The sequence below is a fragment of the Corapipo altera genome, unplaced genomic scaffold, assembly GCF_003945725.1.
Source record: "Corapipo altera isolate COAL_440 unplaced genomic scaffold, ASM394572v1 126, whole genome shotgun sequence".
Classification (NCBI taxonomy): domain Eukaryota; kingdom Metazoa; phylum Chordata; class Aves; order Passeriformes; family Pipridae; genus Corapipo; species Corapipo altera.
In genome coordinates this window covers 3,356,512-3,367,100 of record NW_020884937.1, presented here as the reverse complement: position 1 = coordinate 3,367,100, position 10,589 = coordinate 3,356,512, and the positions used below count along the sequence as shown (strand labels likewise).

The 10,589-nt window shown below is 42.5% G+C and overlaps 1 long non-coding RNA gene across 1 annotated transcript; it reads right to left on the bottom strand.

Moving 5' to 3' along the window:
* Window positions 1-2,260: 2,260 nt before the first annotated feature.
* On the bottom strand, window positions 2,261-9,720 carry LOC113955321. Its single transcript, XR_003530492.1, has 3 exons — window positions 9,558-9,720; window positions 3,233-3,374; window positions 2,261-2,547 (listed from the first exon to the last, which is right to left on the bottom strand). It is a non-coding gene; the product is annotated as an uncharacterized LOC113955321 (long non-coding RNA).
* Between the last annotated feature and the right edge of the window lie 869 nt (window positions 9,721-10,589).

Genomic DNA, 10,589 nt, shown 5'->3' with positions numbered 1-10,589 from the left:
TTTGGTCCCACTGTTTCTTCCCCTTCTCAAGCCCAATTTTTAAGCTCTTTTAACATGGATTTTGCTGTTTCAAACCTTGTGTCAGGACCAGGCATCTTTTAGAGACAATTTGTCTGTGTTCCTCCAGCCAGATATAACTTGTTACCAACACACTGAGATAGACTCTTCCAAGGCAATTCCATGACCAATACCCAGCTGCTTTGGCTCCCAGATTTCTTGCACCATCCAAAAAATATTCCCCTGCTGGCATTGTTTTTATAGGGCAGCAGATTCCTGAATCTCTTGTACAAAATTCCCACTTGAGAAGGTCCAAGCCCACTCTACCAGACTTAAATGTCACTTTATTCCTCCAAAACCCCCATGAGAAGAGTCTCCTTCCATAAATTCAGCCAGGAGTGGGAACAGCTCCACTTAATTCCCAGCACATCCCATCTCCATCCCTGGCTTATGTCTCAGTTTTATTTCAGCCTTGTGAACTCTATATCCAGACTTTTGTGTTAGAAGAGTAAAGCCCAGACTAAGGATAATTCCAGGGTTATCTGTTTCTCTGTGAATATCCATGGGAAGTTTTCCCTTCACCCATCAGGCTGGAACACCAGAGTTAATTAATTAAATTAAGCTCAATTAATATCCCAGTTCTGTAGATCTTGGTTGGCTCTGCAGTTTTAACAACACAGGTCAAAGCCTGTGTGGGTGAAGCCTTTCTAGGCTCAAGACCAAGGTTTGCAGAGACTAAGACTAAGCAGAGCTTCTGGCTGGGTGAAAGCAAAGTTTCACTTTAAACCAGCTTTATTCCAGTGGCCTTTCTACTCCTCCTGTGTTTTGATTATTAAAGGAGGGTTAATGAGGGTGAGAGAGATAAGAGTGACTCAAAAGCCATTTAAGAGAAGAAAGTTCAGAGGACCACAAACATCAAACTGATCGAGCACTTGAGTCCAGCTTTACCTCACAGGGCTTTGTCAGTGCATTTCCCTTTCAAGAAAGCATCATATAGCAGGAAGATTTATGGTTTTATGATGCTTTGGGAAAGAAAAGCATCATAAAACCGTAAAATGCTGCAGACAGATGAAGAAAAGAAACTTCTGGAGGAAATGGTCCAGGTTCTAATGGGGGTTTAAAGCCCAGCTGCACTTGTAATTCTCTGCAGGCCTCATGGAAAACCTTCATCAGAGCAAAACCCATCCAAAGATTTCAGATGGAGTCACTTGGGATCAAAGGAAGTGTCAGGAGGTCGAGGGAGGGGATTCTCCCCCTCTGTGCTGGTGAGATCCCAGCTCTGGGGCCTCCAAAATCAGAGGATGTGGAGCTGCTGGAACAATTCCAGAGGAGGCCCTGGAGATGCTCCCAGGACTGGAGCCAGGCTGGGAGAGATGAGGAGATTCACCTAGAGAAGAAAAGGCTCCAGGGAGAGCTGAGAGCCTCTTCCAGTGCCTAAAGGGGCTCCAGGAGAGCTGGAGAGGGACTGGGGACAAGGGATGGAGGGACAGGACACAGGGAATGGCTTCTCCCTGCCAGAGGGCAGGGTTAGATGGGATATTGGGAAGGAATTCCTGGCTGGGAGGGGGTGGGGAGGGCCTGGCACAGGTTGCCCAGAGAAGCTGTGGCTGCCCCTGGATCCCTGGAAGTGTCCAAGGCCAGGTTGGAGCAACCTGGGTTATGGAAGATGTCCCTGCCCATGGCAGGGGGTGGCACTGGATGATCTTTAGGGTCTCTTCCAACCCAAATCATTCTGGGATTCGGTGGTAAGCAATGACCGGTTTTCTGTTTGGAATTTCAGGGTTTGGAATTTCCCATTTCCTGTTCCTTGATCTGCATTTTCAGAAGATGATTTTCCAGGGCTTTGGCCACTAACCCCTGGAATGTCATTGCAGCAAAGTAACACCGACATATAAATCAGGGAAAACATTTCCCTTAGATACCAGAAGTTACCATTTGACTTCACTGAGTGTTTATTTTCAGGGAGCACAAGATGAACACTGGTCTGGAAAACACTTTGTTTGATGTCCCTGGGTAGATTTTTCCAGTCTAAGCAACAACACCTCAATAAGGCTTTGAGTTAAGACAAGCCAGATCTTCTCACTATTTCAGGCTCACCTGCCAAAAGCAAGGAAGGTCATATCCCATAAAGAGGGAGAAGAGTAAAAACCTGTCAGGATAAAACAGGACAAGTTCATAACAGGGGAAAATCAATGTTTTATCCTTCACCAGAATTAGGACACATCTATTGGAGAGATGAACACTCACCCAATCCTTTCAGAGCATAATCCTGAATTCCCTGTGTTCAGCAGAAGCTCCAGATTTGTTGTGCTGTTCAACCTGATGGTCATGAGTAGTTTTGGCTACTGCTCCCAAAATTTCCACGAATCTCATAGAAGACTTGAAATTTTGTGTTTTTCTTCCTGAGTTTGTCCTCCCTGCTTGTGAAATCAGGTCAACAGCTGAGCAGACGTTGTGAAGGTAAAGTTTCCTGAAGGCTGGTGGTGTTTGGACGCTCATGTGGAGCAACGTTGTTTGTGATGGAGAAATTGGAGAAATTGTCAATGGTATCTTGCAAGATGTAAAGTAAAAAAGTAGGAAATTCTAACTGTAAACTAACTATTCTAACTATAACTAGGAAGTATAAATTCTACTGTAAAAGTAGAAAAAGACTGTCTTTTAAATGTGATATTACAACTTCTGTGGGACAATTTACACCATAGGAAATATTTGCGTAGGTTTGTCATCTTGGTTCATGGAATCGTGGAATCCCAGAATGGTTTGGGTTGGAAGGGACCTTAAAGATCATTTTCAGCCTTTGTCATGGGCAGGGACACCTTCCACTCTCCCAGGTTGCTCCAAGTCCCATCCAACCTGGCCTTGGACACTTCCAGGGATGGAGCAGCCACAGTTTCTCTGGGAAATCCATTCCAGTCCCTCCCCACCCTCACAGCCAAGAATTCCTTCCCAATATCCCATCTAAATCTCCCCTCTTTAAGTTTAAAACCATTTATTTTAATTTGTGAGTCTCCAGCCCTCGAGAGTGAGAAAAAGAAGCTCAAAGTTGCTGGATTGGAACCTCATGTTACAGCAGGAATCTGCCTAAATCTGCCACATCCCGAGAAAAGAAGACCAAGAGTTCTCAGGCCCGTCCCTCACTTCAAAGAGGTGCCAGACCTGTCATCCTGAAAACATCCTCCAGCATCGAATTGGGAAATTCCAAAAATGTAAAAGCCTCGGGTGGTTTGATACCTACCCAAAAGAAAGGCTGATGAGTGCTTATGTTATAAAATTAATGACACTTCTCAAGAGAAAAAGTCCCATCTTGCTGTGACTTCATTCCCAGAGGAAGTTTGTGGTGTGTCTTGGACGTTTCAGACCTTTTATCCCTCCCAGAGCTTTGGTGAGAGACAGAAAAAAAAAAGGCATCAAAGAGCTTCTCAGCCTTAAAGGCAAAAGTTCCCCCTTCGAGCCTATCAACAAATTGATTAACTGGGATTAGAGGTGCAATTTAAATGATAAGCAGAGCAAAGCTCACTCAGCATTTTAGTTTTGCTGTTCCACCCTTGGAAACACAAACACAACAGGGGCAGAACCACGTTGAGGGTCTTTAATCCAGCCTGCTCCCACCTTTCCCAGTGGAAGAGGTGGCATGAAAGCAAACCCAAACAGCTGGGAAGTTGCCTGAAAACACCATAAAACGTGTGACATTTTCTGCCAGGTCAATATTGGTTTCTTTTCAAAGATCTGTCTCCGCTCCAGGTCACTTTAGGACTTTCTCCGCCGCTTCTTGTGAGGGGAATTATTGCAGCGATAGGAACTGGGATCAGACAAGTCAGAGCATGTTAAAAAGCACTTCGTCCACTTTTTTTAAAGCCAATGGCTGGCAACATTCCCAGCTTTTCCTTAGGAAACAGGCAGGAATGGTTTGGCACGTTCCCTTTCTGCCCTGGCGGTTCTCGTGTCAAGACACTCTTCCAAGTTTTTTTGTTCCTTTCAGGAAGAATTTCTCTTAAAAGTATTTCTAAAGTATATTTAGAAGTATTTTAGAAGATTTAGAAGTATTTTTTAGAAGTATTTAGAAGTGGTTTTCTCCATCAATTTTAAGGAGAGGCTGGGTTGGCTAATTCAGGCTCTAGACCTCTCCACCTGAATTTGGAAGAGCTGATTCCCACTCAACCAGGAAAAATCCCTGCATTAAACAGGTGGAATTAAGGGAATATCTTGAAATTAAGAATAATCCAGGTGTGCAGCTTTCAGTTCTTCCGTGTTTTCCTGAATTTAGAAGCCACAAAAGGCACTGGGTCTAAGTTGGCATCTGATATGTGACCATAAACCAGCCTTTAGTTCCTTGTTCCTCCTGAAAATCAGAAGGACTTGGGTTCATGTCACCAGCAGACAGTGACAATCTCATGATTTAGTGCAAGAAATTAAAGGAGAGAGAAGCTCAGGAGGATTTTCATTCCATGGTCCCATTTATGGCAATTTATGATTAGTGATGAAAAAATGAATTCGAACTAAAGAACTTAAAAATAAAAATAAAACACCTAAAAAAAAAATCCCCAAACCCAAACAATAAATATAATTAATGTAATTGATAACTTTCATTTTGGAAATTCTGAAGAACTGTGGTTTGTACTTTCTTTTCGAGAGTCACTTTTCTCCCTCTCTTCTTTTCCACCCCTTGTTCACCTCTTGCCTTCGTGAGACTGAAGAATTTGATGACGAACTCACTGAGAAAACCATAAACGGAAGAATTTGGGAATGGCACGAAAATGATCCCATCCCTCTGCAATTTCCATGGTGAGAGTGAATGGTGAGTGGATAATGTCATGTCCTTTTAGGAAAAAAGAAGTCAAGGGGGAAACACTCCAAGATATTTAAACACCTTTTTGGTTCCCATTCAGGGGGAGGCACTAAAGAACATTGAGTAGAGAAGTCAGAGTCATATAAGGAGCTGAAAATCAAATTAAAAATAATAAATAATGTAGAAACTGCTCATCCAGGACACCTCAATCCAGTCAATATATAATCAACATAACCCCATTTTTGGGAGTTATTTCACATCTCCATCTTAGACACTCCTACCTGGAATAAATATTCTTTATAAGACCAGCTCAGTGGTTTTATTTTAAACTCAATGTTTAATTTGGATATAATTAAGGACAGGACTCAATTTTCAGGTGAAGATGCCTGGGATCAATGAAAAGGATTAGATCTTGGCAGAGATAAAGACTCCAGGGTCATGGAATCATGGATTGGGTTGAGTTGGAAGGAATCTTAAAGATCATCCAATTCCAAGCCTCTACCATGGTCAGGGACACCTTCCACTATCCCAGCTTGGAATCCTGGAATGGTTGGGGTTGGAAGGGACCTTAAAGATCACCTGTTTCCAACCCTTGTCACAAGCAGGGACACCTTCCACTAGCCCAGGTTGCTCCAACCTGGCCTTGGACACTTCCAGGGATCCAGGGGCAGCCACAGCTTCTCTGGGCAACCTGTGCCAGGGCCTCCCCACCCTCCCAGCCAGGAATTCCTTCCCAATATCCCATCTAAATTCCCCTCGTTGAGCTTAAGACCATTAAGATCCTTACATTCCAAGCCCATCATTGATGCACCCGTTGAAGTTCAGTCTCCACTTAGGTTTCTTTCCCAGATTAGTGCCAAAATAACAGTGAAATCATGTTTTCCTTAATCCCTATGGATATCAAAGGAGCCTTTCCCTAACAAAACAGATGCTGTGCTAATTACTTCCAATTAGATCTCACTGGGCAAACAACTCATTTGTCTACTTTACCTACTTACTCTACTTACCAATAATTTCAAAATTGAAATTAAAAGGTTCCCGTTGTTACCCCCAAAAGACTATTTTTAACTTCATTGCAAAACTGCCTTTTCTCTTTGAAAACTTTAAATAGTTTTTACAACATTTCATTGAAAATGCTGCGGGGTTTTGTTTCACATCTGCTCCTTCTTCATGTCACAGTTATAATATAAATTTATAAACAACTTTCAGCATCTCCAGTTTGGATTTTTTTTTCTTCTGTGGTGCCTCAATTCCTGAGTATTTTGGCAGATTATAAATTCCCAGGAAATCACAGCAAAAACAGGCAACAGATCCCCTTCATTTTTTTCTTTGAAATATGAAGGGAATCTATATTATATATATATATATATATATATATATATATATATATATATATATATATATATATTTATATATTTAAATAATATACTGAATTTCAGCTGTTTCTTGGCTTCCAGATTTTGCTGTGTGTGGTCACTTCCACGCTCACAAGCTTGATCTGCAACAAGATTTACAAGGTGAAATGGATGCTGTGGAGGAATAAAAGGCCTAAATTACTGCAAAGCTCTGTGAAAAGGTCCCCCACAAAGCCATAAAAATGATCCATCTGCCCATGATATTCCTGGGTTTTTTGGGTTCCCTACTGGAGCAATAATTCCTGCAAACCTCGCTCATAAATATGAACTAATCAGTGCTGAGAGTTGCTCCAGTGGATCATAATTTTCCAAATTTGTTGTCAGTGTTTTAGTTTGGATACCTGACTAGTGGGTTATTTGTAAGGATAGGGAGGAATTGTCTCCTTAGGGAAAGATAATTCCAAGGATTAAACCACTTGGGAGAAGGCACAGGTGACCTGGGATCCTCTGGGGAAGTCGATCAGATAAATCAGCTTAAAAAAAAAACATTGAGTTTGCTTCATGCCAAGCCCATCTGGTGGATCCACAAAAAGAATGGAGTGAGAATAACTCTCAGGTGAAAGGAGAATTTCAGGATAATTAATAACCAAGATAATGTTTTGATTGATAACGTTTTGACTGACAATTCACACAGCAAAATAATCCTTTCCAGCCCGACATTAAGGCTGAAAGTTCAGACAGGGAGGTCCAAACACGAGAAGTGGGGGGTTATCTTGCCTAAATTCATCAGAAATTTATTATATTCTGTGGGATATTGGCCTATAATTCACCTCTAATCACCAAAGACAGGCTCCTGCAAGGCAATTCAGAATGGGAAAGGAGGGAAGGAAACGTTGGGAAATAATTCAGGAGAAGAAAAGGTGGGTTTTAGTCTTTCACCTCTCAGCTCCTTCATTCTCCTGGCATTTCCTACTTGGCCATTTTTTTCCCAGAGTTTTAAATCATATCAGTGATCTATCATTTAGTGGCAGGCAGAGCAGGAATCTGCTGGGCCTTGCACAGGTAAATTCATTCCTGAAAAAAATCTGGGCACTTAAAGATGGCCAGGAAAATAAAACCACCATTTTGGAATAGTAACAACATTTGGTTTAATCAACTTAGAATACAAAGCCAAGGGAAGTGGGGCCAAAAAAAAAAAAACAAAATCCAAAATAATCTCTAAAACTGATAAATTTCTAGAAATTTTTTCTTGAAAATTGGTGTTCAGAGCCAGAATTCTTCTTTCACAGGAATACACTGAATTTGCAATCTGGAAGGGGGCAGAGCAGAATGGGCACATCTTGCTGAAGAGCTCTTACAATTATAAATATATTTGGGCACTGATACAGTCAAAGGAGAAGAATATTTTAGAACCTCGTGACATGGGGTAAAAAAATAAATTTAAAATGTTACAATTATGGGAAAAATTCACTGAGAGAAGAAAATTAATCTTTTAGGTCTCTTATGAGTCTAAACCTCCACAGTGACAATATTTACACTTGAGGGAGCTGCTGGAGGGTTTCTCTTCAGTGGAATTGAGGGCACAATTCCTGTGATCCTAAAAAAAAACCTTTACAATGGATCAGACAAATCACACCCTAAAATTATTCACGCTTTTAAGTTAAAATTATTTACATTACCCTTACATTTCTCTGCTGTTAATAAATGCACTTTGGTCATGCCAGCAGCTTGTACCTGTGCTACAGGAATTTAACCGTAAGATAAATTCTGATTTAATTCCAGATTGGAGCTTTCCTCTAATAAGGAGGAGCAGCACAGTGACCCCTTTAACTCAGTGCACACATATATGGGAAAATTGAAGTGTGCAGGGATGAAAGTCAAGGATTTCTGGCCTATTCCAAGGTGTAAATGGCTTTTATCAGAAAGCTGGGAAAATCCATTCCCTTCTTTGCTTCTCTTGCCTTAAGAGTGGGATTGAAGAGATGCTTTACTGGGATTGGATACATGGGAGAGGTTTTGATTTACAGAATATTCTCATGGAATCCTGGAATGGCCTGATTAGAAGGGATCTTAAAGGTCATCCCATCCCACACCCTGCCATGGGCAGGGCCACCTTCCATCATCCCAGGTTGCTCCAACCTGGCCTTGGACACTTCCAGGGATCCAGGGGCAGCCACAGCTTCTCTGGGCAACCTGTGCCAGGGCCTCCCCACCCTCCCAGCCAGGAATTCCTTCCCAATATCCCATCTAAATCTCCATTTTCTCAGTTTGAAGCCATTCCCCCTTACCCTGTCCCTCCAAGCCTTCAATAATCTCTCTCCATCTCTCTTGTGTCTCCTTCAGGTCCTGGAAGGGGCCACAATCAGGGACAAAAATCTTATCCCAGCTCCCTTAAATAATCCTGAAATACACGGAATTATATTCCAGAGGCATCTATCTTTACCCAGAATTCATTAGCTTGGAATAACTACAAATTGAATACATTCTTTTAAGTTTTAGAGGCATGAATTAATTCATCTCAGGGATTGAGATAAATCCAGGGGCAGAGTGTTTTTATGGTTTATGTTTTGGTTTTTAGGGCCAGATGGTGTCAGAGGCAGTTGAGGGTCTCAAGAATGACCCAATTTAAAGAACAGAATAAGGGATTACGTGTGATTTTTTTTCCACCCTTGCTCTGAGTTGGAGCTCTGCAGTGCCCAAGGGTGCAACAACAAACGTGAACGCAGCGAAAAGGGGCCCATAAAATACAAATCCAGGCTGCTATGACACAAGAGATCTAAATGTCACGGATCAGGCATTGTGGGAGTCAGGAAAAACCAGGATGAGTCAATCCCCAAGGTGAAAGAATGCAGCCAGATTAATCAATGTATTCCACAAAGACTGGAATACTCGGATTATTCCTATAACATAAAACCAGACGTAAAAGAAAAAAAATGCAGTAACATTTCTTGTGACTCAAAGAAAAGGTTAAAAATGAGCCATAAGGAAATTATGACTTTGTCTGGATTGCCAAACCTGGAAATTTTATTGCAAGCTTTAAAATGCTTGGTGTCTGTTTTTTTTTTTAAAGCCTTATATCTCGGTGATTCTATGGAACTTGTGATCTTTCCTGGAGAATTCTGTTGAAAAACAAAAAGGCAAAGGGCAAAATTTCACAAAAGGGATGCCCAAAACAAGGGTAACAGTGTTGCTAAAAAAAAAAAATAAATAGGACCATCCAGCAGGAAATTCTGATAGTTCAAAATGGCCTTTTGTACCAAAATATTATCAAAATCCAGAGACCTCTTGCAGAATGAGAGGTTTTGGTGGTAAAAATTGTCTTTTTGAACTGGAAAAGGAGAAGTTTTGGTGGTAAAAGTTGTCTTTCAGTCTGGAAGATGCTTGATTTTGAGACAATTTTATGTATTAGTAGGACATACCCTTGTTAACAACATCAGTTGGAGCTGCTCCTGTAGGAGATCTTCCCATTGTGTGGTTGCTTCTTAATTTTTCCATGAGATTGTCCTGAGTGTCTTCCAGTTGTGATGAAGGCAGGAATGTGTGTGACAGGCTGGTACCATCAGAGCTCTACATCTGGTAGGAGGCCCTACTCAAATGGATAAAGGGAAGAACAACCCCTCACATCACAATCACAGAATTCCAGAGTGGTTTGGGTTGGAAGGGACCTTAGAGATCATCCAGTTCCATGGGCAGGGACACCTTCCACTAGCCCAGGTTGCTCCAAGCCCCGTCCAGCCTGGCCTTGGACACTTCCAGGGATCCAGGGTCAGCCACAGCTTCTCTGGGAAATCCATTCCAGTCCCTCTCCCCCCTCCCAGCCAAGAATTCCTTCCCAATATCCCATCTAACCCTGTTCTCTGACAGTTTAAAGTCATTCCCTGTGTCCTGTCCCCCCATCCCTTGTCCCCAGTCCCTCTCCAGCTCTCCTGGAGCTCCTTTAGACCCTGCAAGGGGCTCTCAGCTCTCCTGGGATCCGTCTCTTCTCCAGGTGAACCCCCCCAGCTCTCCCAGCCTGGCTCCAGAGCAGAGGGGCTCCAGCCCTGGGAGCATCTCCAGGGCCTCCTCTGGACTCTCTCCAGCAGCTCCACGTCCTTCTGATTTTGGGGACCCCAGAGCTGGAGGCAGCACTGCAGGTGGGGTCTCACCTGAGCAGGGCGGAGGGGGACAATCACCTCCACAAACAAAGGTGACAGCTCAGAAACATCAAAAGGAATTGTAGCAATATTAGGATGGAAAAATAAAGGACAATTAGATGTTCCATGGGAATCTGAGGGTGCCTCATTTCAAGGAATCCAGGATCATCACTAATTGTGTGGAAACATCTTTCTCCCGCAGGTAGATGGGGGAAATTACGCCAAAACTGTGCCTCAGGAGACTCCCTGTTTGGGCAATCCAGCACCAGACAGCATTCCAGAACCATCCCTGTGTTTGAAGGCAATCCATCTCTTCCA